At 43.0% G+C, this 12,068-nt stretch overlaps 1 long non-coding RNA gene across 1 annotated transcript in view; it reads left to right on the top strand.

Annotated features, from left to right (window-relative positions):
• The first annotated feature begins 3,950 nt into the window (after window positions 1-3,950).
• Window positions 3,951-12,068, top strand: part of LOC147013199 (uncharacterized) — a 10,058-nt gene continuing 1,940 nt past the window's right edge. The window contains exons 1-3 of the long non-coding RNA XR_015051423.1: window positions 3,951-4,246; window positions 6,226-9,177; window positions 10,360-12,068. The exon at window positions 10,360-12,068 is cut by the window's right edge and continues 1,940 nt beyond it. This is a non-coding gene — a long non-coding RNA (uncharacterized LOC147013199). The remainder of the gene's footprint in view (window positions 4,247-6,225; window positions 9,178-10,359) is intronic.

Below are 12,068 nucleotides of genomic sequence, written 5' to 3'. Positions count from 1 at the left end.
TTTCAACACATGGCAGAGTTCATCATAAGCACGAAGCCTATTGTTTTTGAGGTCAAAAGGTCAACATAGGCCAAAGGTCAACAGATTTGTGGAATTTATAAAATCCTAAATTTTTATCCGATTGATTAGAAATTTGAAGAGGAGTTTCATATTTGTTTATTGAATTCAACCACCAATTATTTTTGAGTTCAACATTGGCCAAAAGGTCAACATAGGCCAAAGGTCAATGGCGTAGGTGAGATTTCTAAAATCCGCAATTTTCATCCGATGAACTTGAAATTTGAAGAGGATTTGCATATTTGGTCATTGAATTCAACCAACAATCATTTTAAAGGTCAAATTTGTTTTATCGATTTCATAAGCATCGTGCTTAGCACAACATCCTTCTTTCTTTGTGTGCAGGTCACTGAAGGTGACTTGTCTGTATTGTAACCAAAGGTGGATGGAGGTTATGTTTTTACCCCTGTCTATCTGCCCCACTGTCTGTTTGTCTGTGAGCAGGATATCGCAAAACGTTGTTTATGGATTTGGCCAAAACTTGGTGGACAGGTTGGATGTGTGACAATGACGAATTGATTCAATTTTGGTGAAGATCCTAATCTGGAGACGAGAATTTTTTTTTATTCTTCACCATCGAGAGATAGGGCCAAACACGATATATAGCATGATATTTCAAAATATTGATTGGGCCTGATATGTTCTACAAGATCAGGCATTGCTTGGAAGAGGTATGTGCTTTAGCGAGTGCCCTTCTAGTTCACTATGTAGTACTACTAATTTATAAATGTTGTGCAATCCTTTTAGATGTGCTCTCATTGTATTGATACTGCACATACTTTATGGATGATCTAACATTCTAAATAGTAAGTACTTTATAGAAATACTCTACGTGTGTGTTGTTGCTGTCGATTTTCCCTGTGTATGCCTTGCATGAACAGTGCAGCAGCACAGAAACAGTTGATCAACATCCTGAGAGTGAACCAGAGATTCCTCACATCAAAGATGTTGTGGTGGAGGGGGCAGCAGGGGGGATGAAGAGGGGTGGTTGGAGGGAATGGGCTGGTTCACGGGGACAGATTGGTGCTATGATGGTGACCCTGCTTCCCTGATGAATCCGAGCAGGGGAGAAGATTTGGTCCCCCGACTTCCGTTTGGGGGGGTACAACCATCATGAAGAGGCATCCCTGATAGTTCATGCATGTGTATTATTAGTACGTACTTTAGAGATAGACATACACATTCTTTCCAGTACATGTTTTCATAATATTTACTTTATGGACACAAATCCCTGATAATATTCCACCATTAACCACCGCATATAGGTCTGATTGGCCCTTGGGCAAATGTCTAGTGCCCCCACCCTCATCAGGCTGATTGGCAGTCATAGTCCCACCCGCCCCTCTGTTGCCTTCCTATTTCAGAATATCTGTAAATACACTACATTGCCAAAAGTATGTGGAGACCTGCTCATCCAACATATCATTCCAAAATCATGGGTACTAATATGGAGTTGGTCTCCCCTTTGCTGCTTAGCTATAACAGCCTCCACTCTTCTGGGAAGGCTTTCCATTTGATGTTGGAACATTGCTGTGGGGATTTGCTTCCATTCAGCCACAAGAGCATGAGTGATGTTGGGCAATTAGGTCAGACTCGCAGTCGGCATTCCAATTCATCCCAAAGGTGGTCGATGGGGTTCAGGTCAGGGCTCTGTGCAGGCCAGTCAAGTTCTTCCACCCCGATCTCGACAAATCATTTCTGTATGGACCTCGCTTTGTGCACGAGGGTATTGTCATGCTGAAACAGGAAAGGGCCTTCCCCAAACTGTTGCCACAAAGTTGGAAGCACAGAATCATCTAGATTGTCATTGTATTCTGTAGTGTTAAGATTTCCCTTCACTGGAACCGAGGGGCCTAGCCCGAACCATGAAAAACAGCCCCAGACCATTATTCCTCCTCCACCAAACTTTACAGTTGGTGCTATGCATTCAGGCAGGTAACGTTCATCTGGCATCCGCCAAACCCACATCCATCTGTCGGGCTGCTAGATGGTGAAGCATGATTCATCACTCCAGATAACGTGTTTCCAGTGCTCCGGAGTCCAATGGCGGTGAGCTTTACACCACTCCAGCCGACGCTTGGCATTGCACATGGTGATCTTGTGTGCAGCTGCTCGGCCATGGAAACCCATTTCATGAAGCTCTCGACGAACAGTCATTGTGCTGACGTTGCTTACAGAGGGAGTTTGGAACTCTGAAGTGAGTGTTGCAATGGACGACAGACGATTTTTCTGCGCTACGCGTTTCAGCACTCGGCGGTCCCATTCAGTAAGCTTGTTTGACCTACCACTTCGCGGCTGAGATGTCGTTGCACCGAGACGTTTCCACTTCACAATAACAGCACTTACAGTTGACCGGGGCAGCTCTAGCAAGGCAGAAATTTGATGAACTGATTTGTTGGAAAGGTGGTATCCTATGACGGTACCACGTTGAAAGTCACTGAGCTCTTCAGCACGGTCCATTCCAATGCCAGTGTTTGTCTGTGGAGATTGCATGGCTGTGTGCTTGATTTATACACCTGTCAGCAATAGGTGTGGCTGAAATAGTCGAATCCATAGAAGGGGTGTCTGCATACTTTTGGCCATGTCGTGTATTTAACTGTAGAATGAATTGTACAAACGAACAAGCGATAGCATAGGATGCTGCACCAAGTAGCACCAGTCATTGCCATTAAGAGAGGCAGCTCGGAGATACGTCGTCTGAGGATGATTATTAGATGTAGTCTCAGCGACTTTACGGAAAAGATACTCCAACTTTAGTTTTGTATATAGCAGGTGGTGCCGACATGTTTTTTCCTGCGCCATCCCTACATAGAGAGTTCTGATACACTCCTTAAACCCAGAGGGGTATGGTGTAAATTTAAGTGTAAATGCACCTTGCTCTCAGCTATCTTGGTCGGGCAATTTCATTCTGATCAAGCTTGTTGAGTTATGGCTGTGGCTGAAATAGCCGATATGTTGAAATGTACTATTGGGTCATGACATTAAAATTAGGTCAAAGACAAAAATTGTCAATCCCACATCGTTTTTATTCCCATTATTGATGCAAAATTTCACTCCAACAGTTCCAGCCAGCTCCGAGATGCAGCTTCGGCCATAGGCAGAAAAAAAATGGGAGAAAAACCTAAATGGTGGTTTAGTACTCTGAAGGGATGCAAGACCAATTGACCTTTAACCTGGAGGGATATGGTGTAAATTGAAGTGTAAATGCACCTTGCTTTCAGCTATCTTGGGAGAGCAATTTAGTTCTGATCAAGCATTAGTTGAGTGATAGTGAAAAATGTTAAAATGGCTATAATTGGGTCATGACCTTAAAATTAGGTCAAGGACAAAATATTGTCAACCACGCATCGTTTTTATTCCCATTATTGATGCAAATTTTTATTCTGACAGACTCAGCCGGCTCTGAGATGCAACTTCGTTCGGCCATTGGCAGAAAAAAGGGAGAAAAACCTAAATGGTGGTTTCGTACTCCTCGGTGTGGAAGACCAATTGACCTTTAACCTGGAAGGGTATGATGTAAATTAAGCATAAATGCACCTTGCTCTCAGCGATCTCGAGGGCAATTTCATTCTGATCGTTCTAATGGAGTGTTGAGAGTGAACGAAGAAAAAAAAAAACATTTCTACATGGTGGTTTAGTACTCCTAGGAGTACTATTAAAAATTAGGGACACCAATTGTAGAAACAAACCCTACAACAGCAAGAAGCCTTCCCCCAAGCTAAAGGAGCATTGGGGAAGGTTTAATGAAGCAAATGGTCTTGGAGACCGGGGTCGTGACGATGTTCGCGGCTTATACCCAGCTGTTAAATGACTGAAATAATGTCTTTGATAGAGTGGTGATGTCATCTATAGGACCTACCCACCTGTCAAAAGGTAAAACGAGGAAGTAGTGTGCGTGGAGTGCAGGAAGTGCAGTTAAGTCAAATAAAAGTTTGACAATCATAATTCTACGTGAGTGATTACAATAGAAAAACTCAACACGAACTCGTAAATATTAGGCAGCAATTCGGCGTCTCGAGTTCAAAGGTCATTTCCTCCTATTTATACCTGCCAATTGTCCTACCGAGAGGAAGTTTTGAGTTTCAGAAACTCCGGAAAGTTTCTTCCTTGTACACTGTATAGTGAGTACACTGTGCACGGTGCATCGCCCGGGACGCCGAGCACAGGACAATTGACAGGTGTCTTACAGGTGTGTCCATGACCTTTTAGCTCGAATTGCCATCTTGTCTTTATTTTTTTGCCATTTTAATCGTTCACGTCGATTGAATGAATGTCAAACTCTTGTTCTACTTCATTAACTGTAACATTAACCACCTGAAGAGGTTTCGATTTCTTGGCTATTTGGTGTTCCCATCTGAACCGCACAGCGTTTCATGTGACAAATCTCATAAGATGTTTGTCGATGTAAATTACATCGACAAACATCTTATGTAATACCGAAGTCGATACGATGCAACAAAGAGGCTTTCGCTGCGGGTACATCGACACCCTGATGGATCTGGGTGGCAGAGAAGGCCGTGCAAGATTTGGCGTTGGGAGGAACAACCGCACAACTACCGGGAATAGGCATCTCCGATAGTTGCACTTCCCAGCAGTAGTTGGCATTTGTGCACTGCAGTCGTTAAGTTGGAATACAACCCAGATGTGTCGACCGGGATGATGTGACACAGGACTGACTACACTACCCTCCTGTACCCTGATGTGATGCGAGTTCGTGCAGGAATTTGTAAGTTGTTCAGAGCGTCGGCGATAGCTCACCTACTCTTCACGAAAGACACCGTGGGATCTTTAACGTCCACAAACTAACGTCAGCTGACGAGACGCCAGATTAACGTCCATCCGAGGGTCGGCACGTGCGTTGATGAATCGCACTACCAGTGAAACACCGGGATGACAGTTTAGCACCGGGTTGGGATTCGAACCCAGGCTAGAGAACTTAGAGGCGAGTGTTCGTTCCTCGAGATCATCCTGCCAATCCAACTCTATAATTACATGTCCCTTAATTATTTTTTGTTGATTGCACACTTTGCATGCTCCAATCACTACAACAGCACTCACATATTCTTGTCTCACGTTCATTCTAAACAAAAATACCATTACTTGAACACACTGCTATTATAGCCCATATAGCCGTATCATCAATGCACACTATTAAGTCACATAGTTTCTTGGCATGGGTTATGACGTCATAAATTTAATTCTTCACTCACATCGGGTCAAATATCAGATACTATATGAAGTTTCAGATTTTTCGGATAAGGATTTCAATTCATCCAATTAGGGCTGGAATACTTCACTGATGACGTCATCGTTAGCACTTGATATATCCCATGGGGAGTTGATGGCATATTCCAAGTTTCAATTTTTTTCGTTGAGCGGTTTCGGAGAAAATCATGTCCAATTTTTTCCCCCTTTAATCCAATATGGCTGCCATACGGTGTCTTATGACGTCAGAGTTGGTAATAAAATATTCTCCATGGGGAGTCCCTCCAATGTTTAAAGTTTTTGCATCGATCGGACAAGCGGTTGCAGAGAAAACATTTTTAAAGCAAAAACATATGGACGTAGATACACACAGGGGCATTGCAATAGTCTCGCATTCCCTTCGGGCTGAGACTAACAGTGTGACACATGTATGTATGTATGTATGTATGTATTTTATAGCCTGGTGTTGGCGTAGTGGTTAGGGTAGCGGCTTGGGATCCAAAAGGTCCTGAGTTCAAGCCCTGTTGGCTGCTTGAATTAATACACACCAGGAGGTTGACTCAGCCTGTCATCCTTCCGAGGTCGGCGAAGTGAGTACCCGTGTACTGGGCCCGATGTATGCTCCGGTTAAAATAGGTGTACCCTATCCCTGTGCCGTAAGAGGCGACCAGGGTTACGTCAGGAAGGGCATCCGGCGTAAAACCTGTGCCAAATCATTATGTGGGTCATAACAGATGATCCGCTGTGGCGACCCCTAACGGGAGCAGCCGGAAGAAGATGTATGTATGTATGTATGTATGTATGTATGTATGTATGTATGTATGTATGTATGTATGTATGTATGTATGTATGTATATATATATATATATATATATATATATATATATATATATATATATATATATATTACGGTACAGGTATCGTTTTGCCATGACCCTAACACTGAGCAATTGTTCGTTACAGCAGCAACATGGCGGTGCAGTACCTTAAGAAGAATCGAGTGAATATCGTGGATGCTGTACTACATGATCCAGAGACTCTGTTCGACAGTCTCGTGGCCAAGGAACTACTTTCGAGGCTGGAGTACCAGGAAGTCTGTCACGGTAGCACATCTGCGAGAATTCGGAAGTGCTTGGTCATTATGGAAGGTAAAGGTGATGAATATGCCCAGGGCTTCTTAAAGGCGCTGTATGACTATAAGGAGCTCTACCCACGAGTGAAGAGCTGGCTATGTCAGGAAATGTCATAAAATCCTGCACCCTGTCAACACGAGTCAGGCTGACTGGGTCACCCCCTCACCTAAAATCATCCTTGACGATTATGTCACAATGAAATCACCTGCTCACCCTCTGCTGCCTGGCCTCGAGTTACCAAACCCACAATCATCTCTGCCCTTCAACACCTTGCCTGCAGTTCATCAAAGATCATCACCATCATGGAGACGGTCATGCTCGATCTTCAGTGGGATGCATTGCAAGACCAGATTATTTTTTCATCATCATCATCATCTCACAGCTTTTCTTCCACAGCAGAATGAAAGCTTCAGTGTGATTGTTCCACACTTTTCTTGTCTTGGGTCTATTGTTTGGGACAGTCTAGGAGGTTGTCTGGCATCTCTCTTCTCTCCATTTCTTCCTTGGCCTTCGTTTCGTTTTCCATCTCGAAGTGTCCATTCTGTTCTTATTATCCATCAGATGGCTTCTCTCCACATTGCATAACCAATATATCAATCCTTTATATCACTTCTATCATTACATGACATGTCCATTCCATTATTATATCACATTGCCTTCCCAGCCGTTGACATTTCAGCCATTTCTTATTTTCCGTTATATCTCTTACTCCAGTCTTTCCCCTTATTATATCATTTCTCCATTAAGCGTTTTTAAATTATTCCTAACACCCTTCTCTCTCTCTCTCTCTCTCTCTCGAGTTTGCTGAGCACTTCTTCCTTGAACGGCCATATTCCCACCTCCTCATGGGGTCAGCTGAGGAAAGTATTTGGCCCAAGTGTTTCAAGAACCAGCTGGCCAGGCCTGATGTTTGACTTAGCTCACCAAACCACAAGAAGGACACTGTGTGATCTTTTACATCCACCAACTAATGCCGGCAGATGGGCCGTCCAGTTAAATGTCCATCCAAAAAACAGCACACACGATGATGAATTACCCTGCCTGTGAAACACCGACATGACAGTTTATTGCTGAGTCCGGATTCTAACCCAGACTAGATAGCTTAGAGGTTAGTGTGCATACCTTGAGGCTATTCTATTTGCCGACTCTTCAATATGGAAACTGTATTTACCATTCGAAAAACATCTTTATTTGAATCTTCTTATTACCTTCGCTGAAGGGGAAGGTATTGTGTTTGGGTCAGTTTGTTTGTCCGGTTGTCTGTCTGTCTGTCTTTGTCCGCACAGAACTTTCGTGTTTTTCTCCGCAACCACTTGTCGGATTGAGACGAAATTTTCACCATAGGTGCGACGACTCATGTAGAATATTTTAATCATAATTGATGTCAAAGGTCACGTGGTGTGGCAGCCATGTTGGAAAAAACTTTGGATCTCCATCTCTGACACCGCACCAAGGAAAAAATTGAAACTTGGCACATAGCAAGTACTCCTCATGAGGAATGTGTGATTTTTTTTTATGTCACAGGTGCCTTCATTATAATGTCATAATTGCATATGTTGAATGCTACATCTGATTAGTATGAAAATATTTGAGGGTCATCTAGGGATAAAATGGTCCAGATAAAATTTTTTATGACATCATCGGTCACGTGATTCAGCAGCCATATTGTGAAAAAAATCTTCAAAAATCTTCTTTTCTGAAGTGGCTGAACAGATCGAGGTGAAACTTTGCACGTGATTGCCTATGCATGAGGAACAAAAGGTTCACACATATGATGTCATAGGTCACATGATTTAGCAGCCATATTGGATTTACCCTAAAACCTATAAAAAAAAATCTTATTCTCCAGAAAGGCTGGGCAGATTGAGGGGAAACTTCACACAAAGTTCCCCAAGCCATGGGTGTATAATTTTATTGAGGAATAATTGATAGGTCACATGGTTTGGCAGCCATATTGGATTGAAGAAAATGTTAAATAATGTTTTCTCTGGAACCGCTTAATCAATCAACGTGAAACTTCACATTTATAATCGAGTTATGATGGGGAATAAACGTTTTAAATTTCAACTTGATCGGATACATGGTCTCGCAGCCAGATTTATTTAATTTTCTTTGAGTAAAGTTCAGCTGTACTTGAGGGTAGAGGAGTAGCAGCTTAAATGTGAATCCTATCCAGGTTCCTCCTGATCACTTCATATTTGCTTTTTGCTTGTTTGGGTTCCTTCTGATGACTTCATTACAGGGCTGTACCGATTTGGTCTTCCATTTGATTTGAATTGAATATATTTTAATCCCATTCTAAATTCAATTTAATAATAACAAAACGTCATGGGTCAGGGTCAGGGTCAGGTGTCCGATCAAAGCAGGGTGCATCAAAGTGGGATGTCTTGGTACCCGGTCATCACTGCCAGCAGTTATAAAGTGGCAATTCTAATGATGTCTCATTAATGCTCTTTTTCTTGTTTCTCTGTTATGTGACTGTTCTCTCATCAGCCATCTCGACCCAGGTATAGAAAATTAATTATTTATTATTTCCATCTTTTTTCCGTTTGAGTTTACTTCTCAAGTGTTGCTACCTTATTTTCAATATATTGTTTTTTTGCCCCCCCCCCCAACACAACCCCCTTTTTAGGGAATGCCAAACCCTTGGGCTTTATCTGTGCTCCAGAGCTGTCATGATGACCTCCCAGGACACACATTCACCTCCAAGCTGTTTAACGTGTTTGAATCCCAACCCAGCTATAAACTGTCATCCCGGTGTTTCACAAGCAGCGTGATTCGTGTGCGTGCGCGCGCGTGTGTGTGTGTGTGTGTGTGTGTGTGTGTGTGTGTGTGTGTGTGTGTGTGTGTGTGTGTGTGTGTGTGTGTGTGTGTGTGTGTGTGTGTGTGTGTGTGTGTGTGTGTGTGTGTGTGTGTGTGTGTGTGTGTGTGTGTGTGTGTGTGTGTGTGTGTGTGTGTGTGTGTGTGTGTGTGTGTGTGTGTGTGTGTGTAATCCCTTGGATGGGCGTTAAACTGGGCGTCCCGTCTGCCAGTATTATTTGGAGGATGTTAAATATCCCATGGTGTCCTTAATCGCAAAGAGTAGGTGAGTTATCACCAGCACCCTGAACAAATTCCAAATTTTCCACATGCTACCCCACAGCCTTGTGCTGCATTCGAAAGACTGAAGTATTCATGCTCTTTCCTTTTAAATGCTAAGTGGAAAGCAAGGAAGCAGCACATCATATATTTGGGATGCCTCGACTGGGGTCAGAATTTAACCACTCAGGGTGGTCAATGTTTAAAAAAATTTAATTTGTTGTCCACTTTCTTGAAATTAAGAAATATTTCTGTACTTTGGGGTAATTCTTCCAGATGTCACTAAAGGTGGACAGAGGCTATGTTTTCACCCCGTGATCTGTTAGTTGCAGAATATCTCAAAAAGTTGTGGACTGGTTCAGACGAAACTTGGTGGACAGCTTGGGTGTGTGACAAGGAAGAATTGGTTAGATTTTGGTGAAGATCTGGATACTAGAATGTTTCAAGTGATTCTTCACCATTTCGAGATAGTGCCAAAAACTATGTATAGCACACTATCTCAAAAAATTGTAGACTAGTTATAACAATACTATGTGGATGAGTTGGTTAGGTGACAAGAACAAGCCTTTTAGATTTTGGTAAAGGTCCGGATTCAGATCAGTGGGTTACAAAATGTAAACTAGTCAGCATGGCGGAGGTATGCGCTCTACCGAGTGTCGTTCTAGATCTGTTTCTGATATACTCTGAGAACAAATTAAAATTTCCATTTGCTGAAGGTTCCCTGCCCCTGCTCCACTCCCCCCTTTCTTTCCCTGCTCCTGGCTCTTTATTTTGCTTCATTGAATCTTTTGACTTTCACTTGTCAATGTGATTTTGGAAACATTCTCATTCTTTGGGTTCTTCAATGTCATCAACTGGTTTGTCTAATTTGTGTTACTCTTCACAGAACCCCATCATTTGATGAAGGATATACAGTGCACACAAAAAATGTTTGCAGGAGGAGGCCGTTCAGCCCATCATGCCTGTGTTGCACCACCACCAATATCATCACCCATCCACACACAAGCTACTTACAAGTCCTGAAAATATCCCCATACTCCTCTATCTCCGATGCATCCAAGTCCCTATCCAATTCTAACTTATCAATCCCCTCCACTGTCACTATCTTTCTGGGGAGACCATTCTATGCATTAACCACTCCCCAGTGAAAAAAGCCCAACCTAAAAACTGTCCTCTCATTGTCTTTACCCTCAAGCAATGGCCCCTGGTGCGTTCTGCTAAAATAAAAAAATAAAAAAAATAAAAAAAAAACTCCACTGCACCTATCTATCTTGTACACATCTTTTATCACATCACCTCCTTTCCCATGTACAAAGTCAAGTCTTCTTCATCCATTCCTCATAGCTGAGTCAAGCTAGGTCTGGAACACATATAGTAGTCCTATGCTGCATGTACTCTGTGTGGTAGCTCTGGCTTCAGATGTGGTAACCAAAACTGTGCACAATATTCTAGACAATACAATATAAACACTACCTCATTTAATGGATAATGAAGGGTGTCGGAGTGAACTCCATTCAGTGTACAATGTGTGCTGAATGGGTTCATCGAAAATGTAGTGGGGTGAGAGGGTCATTAACCAGTGTGGCAGCTACATTCAAGTGTAAGGTGTGCATGGAGGGAGCAGCAGATGAAGGAATTGTTGAGTTGGATCTTGGAGATGGTGTGAAGCTGGAAGGGGTGAAAACATTTTGCTATCTCGGAGACATGCTGAATGGAGAAGGTGGATCAGACTCTTCGACGGTTGCTAGAGTGAGATGTGCATGGAAGAAGTTTCGGGAACTGAGTGGCGTGCTGACGAAGAGGGGAGTGTCGTTGAAGCTGAAGGGAAAGGTGTCTGCTACATGTGTGAGGAGTACGATGATTTATGGGAGTGAGACATGGGTACTGAACAGGGAGCAGCAACAAAGGCTGGAAAGGGTGGAAATGCGAATGGTTCGGTGGATGTGTGGAGTATCGTTGAGAGAGAGGAAGACAAATGATTACTTGCAGAAGATGATGGGAATAGAGTCTGTGATGGAGGTTGTGAAGAGAAACAGGTTGAGATGGTTGGGTCATGTGTTGAGGAAGGATGAAAGTGACTGGGTGAGAGGAGTGTTGGAAATGAGTGTCGTCGGAAGTAGAGGACGGGGAAGACCGAGAAAAACTTGGCTAAATGTGGTGGAAGAGGAAATGTGGGCAAGGGGATTAAGAAGGGGACATCCAGAAAATAGGGTAAAGTGCAGAAGATTGTCATGGGGCCCGCAAGGCTAACCCCCACTTTAGCGGGGAAAATGGCCTTTAAATGCTTGTGTGTGTGTGTGTGTGTGTGTGTGTGTGTGTGTGTGTGTGTGTGTGTGTGTGTGTGTGTGTGTGTGTGTGTGTGTGTGTGTGTGTGTGTGTGTGTGTGTGTGTGTTTTTTTAATGGATAAATGTATCCCCTAGGAATACAACCTAAAACTTGATTTGCTTTAGCTATAGCTGCCTGGTACTGTCCTGTCTGCTTATCCCCCCCCCTCCCCACCTCCCATATCTACAAACACCCCAGATCCTTCTCCTGTGTGACATGCTCAAAAATGGCATGATCATGTAATCTCTATTTTCATTATTCTTACCCAG

The sequence above is a fragment of the Eptatretus burgeri genome, chromosome 14 (genome assembly GCF_056783735.1).
Source record: "Eptatretus burgeri isolate ZD-2024b chromosome 14, Ebu_testis_v1, whole genome shotgun sequence".
Taxonomy (NCBI): Eukaryota; Metazoa; Chordata; class Myxini; order Myxiniformes; family Myxinidae; genus Eptatretus; species Eptatretus burgeri.
This window is presented reverse-complemented; position numbering and strand designations above follow the sequence as displayed.